Genomic DNA, 15576 nt, shown 5'->3' with positions numbered 1-15576 from the left:
TGCTCAGTTTGGTTGAGGCAGGGAGAGTAAAGGGGATGGATCAAAATGGAGAGAAAAGGTTGAGAACGTGTCCCAAAGAGGCCCCAGAATGGCTAGCGTAACAGATTCTTAGGGTTGTAAGGGATGTCAGAGGTGCCAGGCAAGCAGTTTCTGCTCTCAAGGAACCAGCTCCTACAGGCTACAGCCCGTGGTTGAATTTTCAGCTCGAGCGTTATTTGCGCACCAGATGCGGACAAATGCAACGAATCAAGGCTGCCTTAATTTATGGTTTTTTTCTTTACTTAGATTTAAGAAAGCAATGGAGAAAGTAGTAATGCAAATTAAACTTAACAGTAGGTTCTGTAGTCATATTTTCAAATAAGTCATCACTGATTAGAGAAATGCAAATTAAAGCAGCTCTGAGGTACTCACATCTGTCAGACTGGCTAAATGATTGAAGGGGAAAATGGTAAATGTTAGAGGGGAGTGCAAAAATTAGGACACTAGGGGTGGCTAGGTGGCGCAGTGAGTAAAGCGCCGGCCCTGGAGTCAGGAAGACCTGAGTTCAGTTGGGGCCTCAGACACTTAACACCCGCACACACACACACAAAAAAAAAAACCTAGCAGTGTAACCTTGGGCAAGTTACTTAACCCCAATTGCCCTCCAAAAAAGAAAAGCCAAAAAAAAAAAAATTAGGACACTAATATACACTCTGGGTGGAATTGTGAACTGATCCATTCATTTTGAAGAGCAATTTGGAATTATGCCCGAAGATTTATGAAACTGTGTATACTGTTTGACTCAGCAATACCACTATTAGGTCTCCCAAAGTTATCAGGGAAAAAGGAAAAGAACCTATATGTTATAAAGTATTTATAGCAGCTCTTTTTGTGATGGCAAAGAACTGGAAAGTGAGGGAATGCATATTAATTGGGCAATAGTTGAACAAGTGGCATATGATTGTGATGGAATACTACTGTTCTGTAGAAAATGACAAGGAGATTTGGTTTTAGAAAAACATGGAAAGAGTTAAATGAAATAATGCAGAGCAAAACAAACAGAACCAAAACAGTGTTTGTTCTCAAACAGGACCAATGATGTCAGGAGGCTGATGTCTAGACTTGCAAGTGAATTGAATTTAGATGAGGCAGCCTCTCTCCTCCAGGGTCATCTGAGTCCAGCGGCAAAACATAGATCAGGACAGCTGGAGATGACTCCAAATGCAGTGGGAGGGAGATCATGGCCTTTTTAAGCTAAGATCTTTCCCAGGTCTCAGTTTGTCTGAGGCAACACCCATTCAGTGATATTGTTTGAAGAGTAATTGTGAATGACTAAACTATTTTGAGTAGTATGAGCATTCAAATAGCTACAAAAATCTTATGAAGGAAAATGCTATCCACCTCCAAAGAAAGAACTGTTATATCAAAGTTGTTTTATATGGTTCCATATATCAAATGTTAGCCTTCTCTATTGTGGGTTTGGGAAGGAAGGAAGGAAGGACGTAACCTGAAATTCATAATAAAAATGTAATAATTGTCTTTTAAAGTAGTTTTTGTGGAGTGGCTAGGTGGTGCAGTGAATAGAGCACCGGCCCTGAAGTCAGGAGGACCTGAGTTCAAATCTGACCTCGGATACTGAACACAAAAACTAGCCATGTGACCTTGGGCAAGTCACTTAACCCCAATTGCTCTCCAAAAAGGCAAAAAAAAAAAAAAAAAGGAGAAAGGAAGTGGAGGCACCTATTGTAGATGGCCTTCTCAAGTAGTTTAGCCACAAAAGGCTCTCCTGGGATACAAGCCAATAGTTTGAAGGAATGGATAGATCAAGTGAGAGTTTTTTGAGGATGGAGAAGATGAAGGCATGTTTGTACACAGTAGGGAAGCAGCAATTAGATAAGAAGAGATTGAAGATAAGTGAGAGAGTAGGGATGATAAAGGGAGACATCTGCTGAAGGAGACAGAATGGGATGTAATTACTTATGCAGATAGATGGGCTTGCTTTGGCAGGGAGAAGGGCCACCTTATGTGAGGTAAAGGTAAAGATGAAGATAGTGGAAGAAGCTGTCTGAGTGATAGAAGATAAAGTAGAGAGGAGAACAGGGAGCTCTTGGTGAATGTCCTCAACTTTTTCAGTAAAATATGAGGAAAGATCCCCAGCAGAGAAAGTGAAGGAGAGGAAGCCATGGGAGGTTTAAGGAGCAAGGCAAAGGTTTGGATGAGTGACTGCAATGAGTAGGATAGTAAGTTAATTAGGAAGGTGTAAAAGGATTCCCTAGCAGTTCTAGTTAAGGTTACGTAACATAAATTTATAGTGGACCAATTCAGAGTGGTTGCATGATTTTCTCTACCTTCATTCAGTAGCACATGAAGAAATAGAGAAGATGGTGGAAGTAACTTAAGGCTGAATTTTGTTGGAGCACAATCAGCAATATGATAAGGGGGTAAGGGACTCGAGGACAGTGTAGAGTTGAACTGGTTCACCAAGGGGTCAATAAGGGGAAAGGAGAATGTGAATAGTGCGAATATGATAGGCTAGGAGGAAATTGAGGGGTCAAGGGATTGAAGGTCAAAGTATGGATGAAGAACAAAGTTTTCTATGAGAAGGCAGAGGAATAGATGGGAAGCCAGTAGATCAGACAAAGGAATTTCAGAGTTCATGAACATGGAAGTATGAATTTGTGGATGAGGTCAAGATCAAAAGTATGACTATCTTTGGATGTGGCTGAGGTAAGGTGGGGAAGTAGGTCATGGGAAATGAGTACGTTGAACTGGGAGATTAGGTGCTTGAGGAATATCTGTATATATGTTGAAGTCCCCTAGTATGAGGACAAGAAATGGGGAGGAAAGACTGTGAGTGAGGTACTGAACTCACTGAGGAAGAACATAGAGTGTCCAATAGCTACCAGGATTTTGATTGGATGGTAGGAGCAAGAACTTGGAGTAAAAGGAGTGGTGATACTCTTCTTCCCCCAAGGCAGAAGACAAAGCTGCACACTTGATAGAATGGTACCCTTTCTCCTCCCCTCAGCAATGATACCATGACACTTCTCCTCTTCTCACAAGAGACTGGAGACCATGCAGAAGATGTACAAGAAGACAGCATGGAAGGTGCCCACTTCTCTTCCCGCTGCCACCAAAATACCAGGCAAGAGACTCGTGGAAATTAGGCAGGAGACCCACCAAGCATGACCATGAGGTGCCCTCATCTCCTCTTTCCTCCAGAAGCTGAAAATCAGTCAAGATGAAAGACATCGACCATGTCCCTCTTCCTAAGTCTTCTCTCCTCCAGGTCGAACAATCACATCTTCTTCTATTCATCTCAATAATGTGTAGTCTTCTGTCCTCAGCTTCCTGATGACTGTCTTCTGAATGTACTCTATTTTGTAAATCTTCTAAAATGAGCGCCCAGAACTGAGCATCATATACCAGATGTGTGTCCTGCCAGCTCTAAACCTATAAGTCTGTGACCAGAACAAAGTATATAGCAGGGACGATCACCTTCCTTCTATATGAGTTAAACTTGAATTTCTTTGATGTGCTGAGTCTAGAGAAGAATGACCCTCGAGGTCATATGAAGAACTCCATGAAACATGAAACCAGTTTTTCGGCCTTAGCCTTGCCTGAGGAAACAGTTTATTATTCTCTTCCAAAGTACCCCAATTCTTTTCAGACCTAGGTTTTTTTTTTTAATCTGGAAAGACTTACATGAACTGATGCTGAATGAAGTGAGGGAACCAGGAGAACATACAGCAACACCATGTGGGGATCAACTATGATTGGCTTAGCTCTTCTCAACAATACAATGATCTAAGACAATTCCAAAAGACTCATGAAATGCTATTCACATCCAGGGAGTCTGGAGTCTGATTGCAGATCAAAGCATACTATCTTCATGTTATTTGGTTTTTTTTTCATGTTTTTTTCCCCTTTTATTCTGTTTTCTTTTTCACAACATGACTAATGTGGAAATATGTTTTACATGATTGTACTTGTATAACCTATATCAGATTGCCTGCCATTTTGGGAAGAGGGAAGGAAGAAAATTTTTAGAACTCAAAATCTTATAAAATTAATATTGAAAATTGTCTTTACATGTAATTAAAAATATTATTTGCATTTTAAAAGACCTTGGTTTTCTTAGAGAGGAAAATGGGAGATTGATTAGATAGAGAGATAGAGAGAGCAAGAATTTATTAAACACACTTATTATGTGCCAAGTGTTAAACACTGAGAATACAATGTGAATAGGAGGACTTTGCAATAATCTAGGTTAGAGGTGATAAATCCAGGTAGAAGTGATATGAGAAGAGAGAAGGGATCATATGCCTACAAATGGATGGATAAAAGGGCAACAAAAGCAAACCTCTCTTAGTCCTTGTACTGAGAACCTCAAATTTCTGTTGTTTTACTTCTTGGCTTTGTCTCTTTCCCTTCTGGTTTATTGGCAATTATGGTTCCAATGGGAGAAGTGGAAAAGCAAGTAAGAATGAAGAGCAGAAAGAAATATAGGAAAAGCTTTGTGAGATGATGCAAAGAGGAAAAGGCAAATAAATCCAAGAGGTTAGAATAATCATTCATTATGTGAATGGGAAAATATGGACAAAGAATTCTGATTGATCATTAGAAGGAATGACTATAAAGTTAAAAGATTTTAAGTGTTTAATTTAATTTAAATTTAGCAGTAAAGCAACTTCTCTGTAAAATGTATTCAATGAGTCTGAATCAATTACACCATGATCTAATCAGCTGTATTGATTAAGTTTATAAGAAATCATTCTTTTTTAAAAATGCAGAGATATGGGTACCAAACATATTTAAGTTATCTCATATTCATTGCCTTTTATCTCATTTTTATTTTGAACACATCATTAGAACATAATTGTGTTAAAAACCAAAAAGTATGACATTGATATTTTGTGGTTCTACAAAGCAGTAAGTCCCACAACCACCACCATTTTCATGTCTGCATATCCCTGATCAGACATTGCCAATAATGTCCATGACCAAACATTACATGTCTTATAGTCTAAATATTGGCAAGTTTGCTTAGGAAAACTAACATATTAGACCTGATGCAAGAGCTCAACAATGAGAAGAGAAAGATTTGAGTCTCTTCTGTTCTTAAAAATCTTTCACTTGACCCTCCCATTCTCACAGATGGATGGTGGCAGATTATGAAAAGATGTTTAAAACAGTAGGGGGAACCTGGACTTGGGGAGAAGGGACAGGGTTGTTTTGGTTTTTTTTATAAATGGAAAAAGAGCATTTGAGGGAAAAATCTTGGAAAAGAAATGAGAGCTATGGAAGAAAGATTCAGAAAGGAAATTAACACAATTGGTGTAAGACTTATAAAACCTTGCCCAAGCAACAAACTCCCTGAAATTTCAAATGGACCAAATAGAAGCTAATGACTCCAAGAAGCAATAAACAAATTTTGAAACAGTCAAAGGGCTGAAAAATAAGATAACTCATATCAAAAACAATTGACCTGGAAAACAGATCCAGGAGAAAGAATTTAACTATGACTAGATTATCTGAGTGCCACAACCAAAAAGAAAACAAACAAACAACAATAACAAAAACCAGCCTAAGCATAATATTTCAAGAAATCTTAAAAGAAAACTGCTCAAATCTCTTAGAAGCAGAAGGCAAAGTAGAAAATGAAAGAATCCACTAGTCAGCTCCTAAAAGAAACTCCCAAATGAAAACTCTCAGGAACATCATAGCCAAAATCCAGGGCTTCCAGGTCAAAGAAAGTATACTACAAGCAGCCAGAAAGAATCCAATTATTGAGGAGCCATAGTCAGTATCACACATAATTTAACAGCCACCACTATAAATAAGGGGAGAACTTAGAATACGATATTCCAGAAGGCAAAGGATATGAGGCTTCCAGTCAAGTATAACTTACCCAGCAAAACAGTATAATGCTGCGGGGTAAAATAGAGCTTTAATGAAATAGAGGATTTCCAAGTTCTTCTGATGAAAAGAATGGAGCTGTGTAGAGACTTTGAAGTGCAAAAGTAAAAGTAAAAAAAAACATGAAATAGTAAACATGAGTGAATAATGAAAATTAACTAAACAAGAATAAATTGCTTACATATTTCCCCACTGAACTCTATCATCGTTAGAAATCACATTGTTGCTTAGTGATTTTTCAATCATGTTGGACTCTTCATGACCCTTTTGGGGTTTTCTTGGCAAAGATAATAGTATAGTTTGCCATTTCCTTCTCCACATCATTTTACAGATGAGGAAACTGAGGCAAACTCAGCCAAGTGACTTGCTCAGGGTCACAGAGCTAGTACGTGGTTAAAGTCTAATTTGAACTCAGCAGGAGGAGTCTCCAGGCTCTGCACTCTATCCACTGAGCAACCCAGCTGCCCTAAAGTCATAGGAGTCATAGAGGGAGTCTAATCAGACAGGATCTAGGAATGGTTCTTTCTTGATGATCTTAAGAAAAGAATGTAAAGAAGAATTAACTGGGGAAAAGGAAGGTTAGGGGAAATTATCTCACTTGTTTAGAATGCACAAGTAATAAATCTATACAAACAAAGAAAAGAAGATAGCTGATGATGTTAAGAATGAGATGGCAAAAAAGAGAAGTGGGAGGAAAACCAGAAGGGAGCATCCAGAAGGAGGGCAGGCAGAAGTATAGCAAAGAAGCCTGAGGAAAAAATATCAGACTTGGGAATTAACAGAAAACTTTGGAGAGAGCCATTTAACTTGAGTGATGAAGCAAGATAAGGAGGTGCAGAATCTGAGAGCTATTGGTTGAATTGATTAAATATAGAGTCAAAATTTAAAAGGAAGGAAAATGAAGTCAGGACACAGGGCACACCTAAGAAAGCACTGAGGGCTAGAGGTAATGATAGTATTGAGGAGTGAGGCATATGGAGAGAATGTTGCAGGAATGTCAGAAATATTTTATTAAAGAAATAGAACACTTGTGGGTAATAGTGAGGGTAAACACCCCTGTATTTGGCTAAGGTGGACTGAAGGAATAGGTCATATGATTTAAAGAGATTAAAAATTCATGGGGTCATAGATTTGGAGCTAGAAGAGGACTGAAAGGCCTCATCTTATACATGAGAGCACAAAAATACTAAGTTATTTGCCCAACATAACAACTGAATTTGGAAGTTAGGAAATTTGAGGGAGTATCAGCTTTAATATAGAAGTCCCCTAGTATAAGAGCACGATTCAAAGAAGAGAAGAGAGTGAGCCAGTTGCTGAACTCCTTGAGAAATGAAGGAAAATAACCTGGAAACCAGTACATAACAGCAACAATGATTTGAATAGGGTAGAAAATTCTTATACAGTGGACTTCAAAGGAAGATTGGTTGGTTAGTGATGTTGGCAAAAGGAGAAACTGAAAGCAGCAATAGGTAGCAAAGAATATTCCACTGTCTTAAGAGGTATGAGTGAAGGTAAAGCCAGTCTTAGAGGGAATGGCCAGGGGGAAGCCAAGTTCTCAATGTGAACAAGATGTAAGAAGTATGAGTGAAAGACATTCAGAATACCAGGAAGTTTGTTCACCATGAAATGGGAATTACATAGGGCACAATGGAAGGGGTGGACAGTTGAACTGAGACATGGCAGGGAAGTGGGGCAGGATAGAGAAGGATAAAGAGAGAAGATCAAGAAATAGAGGTTGTGTAAAGTTTGTTCTTGGTGGCCAGTGATTAGTAATACAGGAATAAGAGAAATAATTAGTGGCCGAACTTTGTTAACCATGGAGGGTAGTGGTGAATTACAGGTGAAAAATGATGCTTATAAGTCTTAAATGGCTCTCCATCTAAACCTCAGTCTTCTGTTACTATTCTCTCTTCCTAACCCTGGAAATATCCAATTGCTAAATTTACTAAATTTTTAGATAGTGGGAAGGCCTAGAGTTTGGGTGAGATATATAGACTTTGGATTCATCTGCATAGAGGGGATAATTGGATCTGTCAGAGTAAATAAGATTTATGAGGGAGAAAATGAGGAAAAGATTGAAGACAGCAGCTAGGGGGACTACTGAAAAAGGTTAGGGAAAAAAATTAAGCAAATGGAAAGACAGGCAAAACTGAGGGAGAGTATCCAAAAAAGACACCAGCCGGTAGTATTAAGTACTGCAGAGAAACCCTCCCTGGCCACCACTGTACTTGGGTTGTCTCACACTATTAGAACACAAGCTCCTTGATGGCAGGAACTAGCTTACCTTTTGCATTGCATCCCAGCACCTAGAACAGTGCATGACACATACTTTTTCATTCATTCACTTATTTTAAAAATTTATTTGTTTACTTTTAGTTTACAACATTCAGTTCCACAATCCCTTGAGTTCCAAATTTTCTCCCCCTTTCTCTCCTCTCCATTCATTCACATATTTTAGAAAGACCACTGGATGGGCCATTGGATCATTGACAGCCTTAGAGCAATTTCAGGAGTGTGCTGGGAGTGGAAGTCAGATTGTTAGGAGTTGAGAGTGGGGAAGCAGAGAAAAAATCAGGTGGAGATTAGTTTATCAAGAAGAGCATCTGTGCAAGGGAGAAGAAAGGAGGGTTAACAGTTGGGGCAATAGGACCTATTGAAGGATTTTTAGAGTTAGAGACACCTGAAGACATTTGTGAACAGATGTAAAAACCAGTAAAGAGTGAGCCATTGAAGATGCATGACAGAGACCAGATGACTATTAGAGCTCGAAGGTTCAGAAAGAAATGGGATCAAGGCATAGGAGCTTTAATGAGGACCATGCTTTTCTTCACAGCAGCTAGTCTATTTCACTGCTTTTAAAAGCTAAATCACTTAATTTTGTGTCATAAATAGGCATCGAGGCAAAGTGTGATAGAAGTGGGAGTTTTAAACTAATTCTAGAATTCTATCTTTTGGAGCTAGGATAGATTATCTGATCCATCACTTCTACTCCTTCAGAGTGCTAAGATATTATCATTATTCTCATTTTACAGAGAGCCCATTGACACTCTGGATGATTGAAATTAAGTTGCTAGAGTAGGTTTTAGACGCTAAAGCAGGGAAAGAAGAGATGAACTGATTGACAAGGTTGAGTCAGGGTCACCTTCATGGAACTTGCAAGCAGTGATTATAGCAGCCCTGGGGCACATAGTACACAAGATAATTATATCAGAGACCTTAAACTAACACATTAGACATCCACTCACAAAATTCTTTCATTGGTAACATCCTCCCATCTTCACAATGACTGGCACACAATGGGTGCTTAATAAATAGCTGGTCAACAATACACTTATTAAAGTACTTATGTGGCATGTGATAGAGCACTAGACTTGGAGTCAGGAAGACCTGAGTTCAAATCCTGCTTAGCTATATGTTCCTGAGAAGGTCACTTAACCTCTCTCAGCCTCAGTTTCCTCATCGGTAACACAGAGATAATGATAGAATATGATTGGAATACCTTACATTGTTGTTATGAGAATCAGATGAAATAATGTATGTAAATTGCTTTGTAAATTTAAAGTGCTATAAAAATGCTATTGTTATTATCAAGTATGTGTCTATTCATACATTTTATGAAGTATTTGCCTTCTGGTAGCTTCCAACCAAAGCAGATGACAAAGGAAAAGAACAGAGGGAACTAAGCAAGCGCTAAATTCATCCATGAGATTCCACCAAAATTAATAAATATATTAAGATTACACTGTACAAAATCAAAAAGTTGAAAGTAGACTGTGGGGGAAGAGTACATAGCAATGCTCCAATCTGGAAAAGAGTGATTAGAAATTACAGCTATATCTCTTCAAAAAGCCAACAGGAAATTATAACTCAGAGGGTTGTCTTTTTAGGAAGAAAAGCATAAAAGGCTTTGTCAATAAAACAAAAAATGTTGATCAAAAGAAAGCATACTTAAAAGATTTCATGGTCCTTGCATAAGAAATTTAAGCAGACTTAAAAAAAGTTTTATCCCCTCATTCTCCTTTGTTGTATTGTCCTATAACACCTTTGGGTTAAAATTCATATGGATTTGTTCATGTTATAATCTTGACCTGGATCTAATTTTTTAATCACAATTAATTGTCAAATTCTTCTCCTTGACACTCTCCTTGTTTTCCCCACTCTCCACTCTTAGAGAATCAAGTATCTTCCAATAAAAATGATCTGGACAGAGAGCCCAAGCCTTCCAAATTCAGCAGGAGAGTCAGCTCACCTCCTGTCCTTCTCCCCAGGCAGCTCCTTATAACATCATCGTTGCTATAGAGACAGTGATATCATCAGGTTTGATTCTGATGTCACTCTCCAGGCCCAACAAGGGGGAGGTGCATGGAAGGTTCAGGGAGGAAACAAGATCTAGAGCTGAACAAGAACATCACAGCATCTTTAATTGACTTTAAAAAGTGTATTCTGGAGTCTTTTGTGGTCCACTGTTCCAGTGCTGCAGAGGTAGGCAGTCCTTATAGGTTGATCATAGGGCCCATCTCTCAAATTCCTCGTGATTTGCAGGAAGAGTGTAATAATGCTAGAGGACCCCCTTATGAGGAGGTCATGTGGTCTGTGGCACCAGTTCTCTTAGTAAGCCCTCAGGACATGTGTGGGAAGCAATGAGGGGCAATTTATTAGCATTTTCCTCTTATAGAGGGTGGAGACAGAGGCCCCCAATAATGAAGTACCAGGCATTCTTCAAAAACTTTGACAAAAAGGGATTTCACTCTTTATTCTGTGAAATCCTTTATTGTTATTCCCTTCCCTATTTCTCTTCAATTGTGACCTTTTTTCCCTGAATTATTTCAGGTCCTAAAATTCTGTCCATTTCTATTGTTCTTGTTTAATTCTCTTTCCTTATGTGATAATGTGTCATTAAATTCAATCAGATTATGGGATCTCGTGGTCTAGTGAGACCTAACCATAGATCAAAACCCACTATATATTATTTTTATTTTGCTCTGATTTCCTGTGTGAAATTTGAGGAAACTATTTCCCTCTCTGAATTTCAGTTTCCTCATTTGCAGAATGGGGAGAAAAGTCTATCTTCCCTTTTCCTCCTCTGATAAGAAGACTGTCCCATGAAATATAGGGCCTGTAATTTGTGTAGAACCTCTTGGAGCTAGAACTAAACCTTTCCCTGGCCTGACTACTTTAAATAGTCTCTATTCAGGTCTCCTGAGAGATTTTGTTCAACATAGGAAGGAACTTTAGGTAGGTTTGACATTAACCACCGGTTGTATGACCTCTCTCCATAAAATGAAGGATTTGAACTAGATCAGGGATTCCCAACCTTTTTTTGTCCCAATACCTCCTGGTTTTCAGTAAACCTCCCTTGTATCCCTTACTCAACATGAAAAGTAAGACATTTTAGAGTTTACCATTCATGTGAAAACAGATTAGTTTTACTAGGAAAAAGATAATTATTTACCAAACATTTCTGTTCTCCTTGACAACCTTCTCATCCCCCATGTTGGGAACCCCCAAACTAGTATACATAAGATTCTTCTCAGCTCATTCCAAGTGTTGTGTTTAAACATATCCTCTTATTTTTTCATCTCAAAAAATTTCAGAATTGGAAGGGACTCCAAAGGCCATCCAATCTAACCCCCTCTTCTGCTCTGTAAATTTTGTCCTTTTAAATCACATTGCTTTTGGAATGAATGAAACTTCTGTTTCCAGAATACCAATAACTAAACCAAACCTACCATTCTGGCTGCTGAGTTCTACCTAGAGTTTACCATGGAGATTATCAGGCCTCTTTGGCTCTCTGGTTTGACAAATGGTAGGGGGGTTACTTCTTTCTTCTCATTTTGGTGATAGTAGTGAGAGATTGCTCTTTCCTTGACTGAGCATTCTAAAAAGTATATGCTTTCCAGTGCTCTAATAATAGGAAAAGTCTACAGAGAGTAGCTCTGGGTTACTTTTCCTCCAACCCTCCATATTTTCCTTTCCTCCAAGTTAAACGTTTTACCAAGCAGGAGATAGTGAGAGATGGGCCATCAGTGGTTCAGGAATGCCTTAATGGCAGAGGAAAAGATGTTTGTTCTCTTGTGCTTGGGATCTTAGGATAAACAGGACACCCGGCCTCAAGGTGATTTCTGCAAATGAGGCTCTCTTAGAGAATGTCATGTATTTTGCTTGTGTAGAGTCTGCCTTATTTTCATAAACCACATCCCTTTCTATATTTCTCTACATACTGGGAAATATCATTTTGACATCTGAAAAAGAGAGGATTGAGGGAATTTACTCATCTAAGAGTAGAGGAAAAGGGTGAAGAATATATACTTAAATAGCATGCACTGTGTGCCTGGCACTGTGCTAAGTGTTTTAACAAATGTTAGCTCATTTGATCCTCAGAACAACCCTTTAGAGTAGGTGTTTATCCCCATTTTACAATTGAGGAAATGAGCAAACAGAGGTTAAGTGACTCTCCCAGGGCCACACAGATGGTAAATGTCTGATACACATTTGATCTCAGCTCTTCCTGTGTCTGGGCCCAGCAAGTGTTCTGTCCAGTGTACCACTAGTCAGCTCTAGAACGGATCTTCTAGGAAAACTAAACAATTTGTTCCAGTTGTCAAAAACCAGAGGACTAGTTTAATCCCTCCCTGGCTCATTCCCTCTTTAGATGACCTCTAAGACCCCTCTCAGCTCGATAGTGACCAGTGCCATTCTTTTCCCCACTGAGTTTAAATCTCAGCACCATGATTTTTCATTTGGCAAATCTTCTCCTACCCTGAATTCTTTCATTTCTATTTCATTTCATTCCATCCTGCCCTTAGGATATGGCTCATTAACTTTGTCATCAAGTTAGAGAAATCTGTGAATCCATCCAGTAAACTCATTGGATTTTCTCCTTTTCCTTTTCATAGTCAAGGAGGTGTAGAGGCTGAGATTCTGAATCTTTACTCTTATACATGGACAGGGATGATATAGACTCCTTATTTATGGTCATCCAAAAGTACTTAGTAAACAGCTCCTTGAACATATCCCCATGCAAAGCTAATTAAAAAGACCCATCATAACTGCTAGGGACTACGTGGATGCAGGTAAACATGCAGAAAGAAAGATATAATCAATCTAAATGATAAGCAAGTATTAATTAAGTATCTACTGTGAGCTGGGCCCAATGCTAGGGGCTGAGGATACAGCCACAACAATAAAACATTTCCTGACCTCAAGGTCCTTCCATTCTATCACGAATTATAAGTACATATAAAAATACATATAAAGATTATTAATAGGGGGCAACTGTAAGGATCTAGAAGGGCTACAAGCAGGAGGTAAGCTTGAGCTGAGCTTTGAAGGCTATTATGGATTAGAAGAAGTAAAGAGGGAGAATCTAGGGGGAATACCCATTAACAAGATCAGAAAGGTGAACAAAAACACTTAGAAAGGGAGTAGAATGCAGTTATCAGAGAAGCTGAGGGAGGAATATATGGGGGACAGTCTGCACAAAGGCAAAGGAGACAGAACATGGAATTTTGTATTCAGAACAGCAAGAAGGCTAATTTGGCCAGACCATAGAGAATGTAAAGGATAATGATATAGAAGTAAACCTGGAATATTAGTTTGGAGCCAGGCTGTGAAGAACTCTGAATGCCAAACGAAGGAGATTATCTCTGATCCTAGGGGACCACTGGAATTTATTGAGTAGAGAAGTAACATGGTCAGACCTGTGCTTTAGGAATGATTTTGATGGCTAGGTAAAGGATGAATAGAAGAAAGGAAGGACTTGAATTAGTGAGACCATTAGCAAGAGCTGATAAGAGCTTCATGTAGCACAGCAGTTCTTAAACTTATGTCCATGGATAGATTTCAGGGGGTCTTTGAACTTCATTGGGGAAAAAAATTACACATTGATTTTCAGTGGTTGTTGTTCAGTCATTTGTCAGTCATGTCTGACTCTTTGTGACCCCATTTGGGGTTTTCTTGGCAAAGATAATGGAGTGGTTTGCCATTTTCTTCTCCAGTTCATTTGATTGATGAGGAAACTGAGGCAAACAGGGTTAAGTGACTTGCCAAGGGTCACACAACTAGTCTAAGCTAGTCTAAGGCCAGATTTGAACTCATGAGGATTAGTCTTCCTTTCCCCAGGCCAAGATGAGGAAAGAAAACATTCCAGAAATTAGGGTTAAAGGAAGTAAGCAGTATAAAGGCAGAGTGACAAGATGTGGAAGGATGTGGGTGGGAGGAAGAAAGGAGGCAAATTTGACTGGATACCAGAGCACAAAAGAGAGCAATGCACAATGAGCAAATAAATCTGAGAGTCTACTGCATAGACATGATAATTGAATCCTTGGGAGGTGATGAGATCACTAAGGTAAACAGCATAAATGGAGAAGAATACCCCAAGACCTGGCCTTGGGAGACATGCATAATTGGCAGGAGCCACCTGGATAAAGATTCAACAAAGGAGCTTTAAGAGATAAAAAGGAAGAAGATTATATTTTAATCCTAGAAGTAATAGAGAGCTATTAGAGTTTATTAAATAAGGGAGTGACATGATCAGAACTTCATTTAAGGAAAATCACATTGGTGTTTGTGGGGAGGATAGGCTGAAATGGGAAGACCTATTAGCCAGAGACACCATTTACGAGGTAATGAATCCTGGGAAGAATGGTGGCGCCATCATTAGAAATAAGAATGTTTGAATGAGAGGTAGATTTGAGGAGAGAAATTGGGCCTGGATCTGTGAGTCACTGGCATAAAGAAGATAGTTAAACTCATGAGAGTAGATGAAGTCACCCAGAGAGATAAAGAGAAGAGAAGAGAGCCCAGGGCAGAGATTTAGAGAATACCTCTAGTTAGGGACTGTAATGTGGATGATGAACCAGCAAAGGAGACTCAGGAGGAATGGTCAGTCAAGAAGTAAGTATTTCTTAAACTCTGCTAAGCACTGGGGATACAAAAGCAAAAATAACCCCTGATCTCAAGGAGCTTATATTCTCATGCAGCAAACAAACATGAAAATTAGTCATTAGTAATTACTGAGACCCTTTGTATTAGTAATTAGAAAGTGGGTAATTACATTCACAAGATATATGCAAAGTAGATAGGAAGTAATTTCAGAGAGGAAAGCACTAGAATTTGGGAAATTGGAGGGGGGAGTTTTTCCTGTAGAAAATATCATTTGAGAGAAATATCAAAATCTAGAGAGGAGAGAATATTCACAAAGAGAGGTGGCTCAATAGTGTCAAATGCACCAAATAGGTTGAGGAAGATAAGGAATAAGAAAAAGCTATCAGATTTGCCAATTAAGAGATCTCTGGTAACTTTGGAGAGAGTGATGAGATTGGAAGCCATATTGCAAAGGACTGAGAAGTGAAAGAAAGGAGAGGAAGTGGAAACAAGGAGTATGGAGAGCTTTTTTTAGGATTTTAACTGAAAAGAGAGGATACATATAGACAAATAGTTTGAGAAAATAATATATAGCCTAGTGAAGGTTTATTTTTTTTAAGTATGAGAGAGACTTGGGTATGTTTGAAAGCAATAGGGAAGGTAGAGTAGATGGAGTTTGAAGATTAGACAAAAAAATATGGGGCGTTTGAGGTGTCAGTCTACTGGAGAAAATAGGTGGCAAATGGGATTAAGGGCACAACTAGGTTGGTTAACCTTGGCAAAGAGAAGGGCCATCTAATTATCAGAGACTGG

The 15576-nt window shown here is 38.8% G+C and overlaps 1 long non-coding RNA gene across 1 annotated transcript in view; it reads right to left on the bottom strand.

Annotated features, from left to right (window-relative positions):
* Window positions 1-15576, bottom strand: part of LOC138171930 (uncharacterized) — a 615043-nt gene that overhangs the window by 232626 nt on the left and 366841 nt on the right. The window lies entirely within an intron of this gene.

The sequence above is a fragment of the Petaurus breviceps genome, unplaced genomic scaffold, assembly GCF_028583685.1.
Source record: "Petaurus breviceps papuanus isolate PSGF00001 unplaced genomic scaffold, PetGlider_PUasm1.0 470, whole genome shotgun sequence".
NCBI classification, from domain to species: Eukaryota; Metazoa; Chordata; class Mammalia; order Diprotodontia; family Petauridae; genus Petaurus; species Petaurus breviceps.
This window is presented reverse-complemented; position numbering and strand designations above follow the sequence as displayed.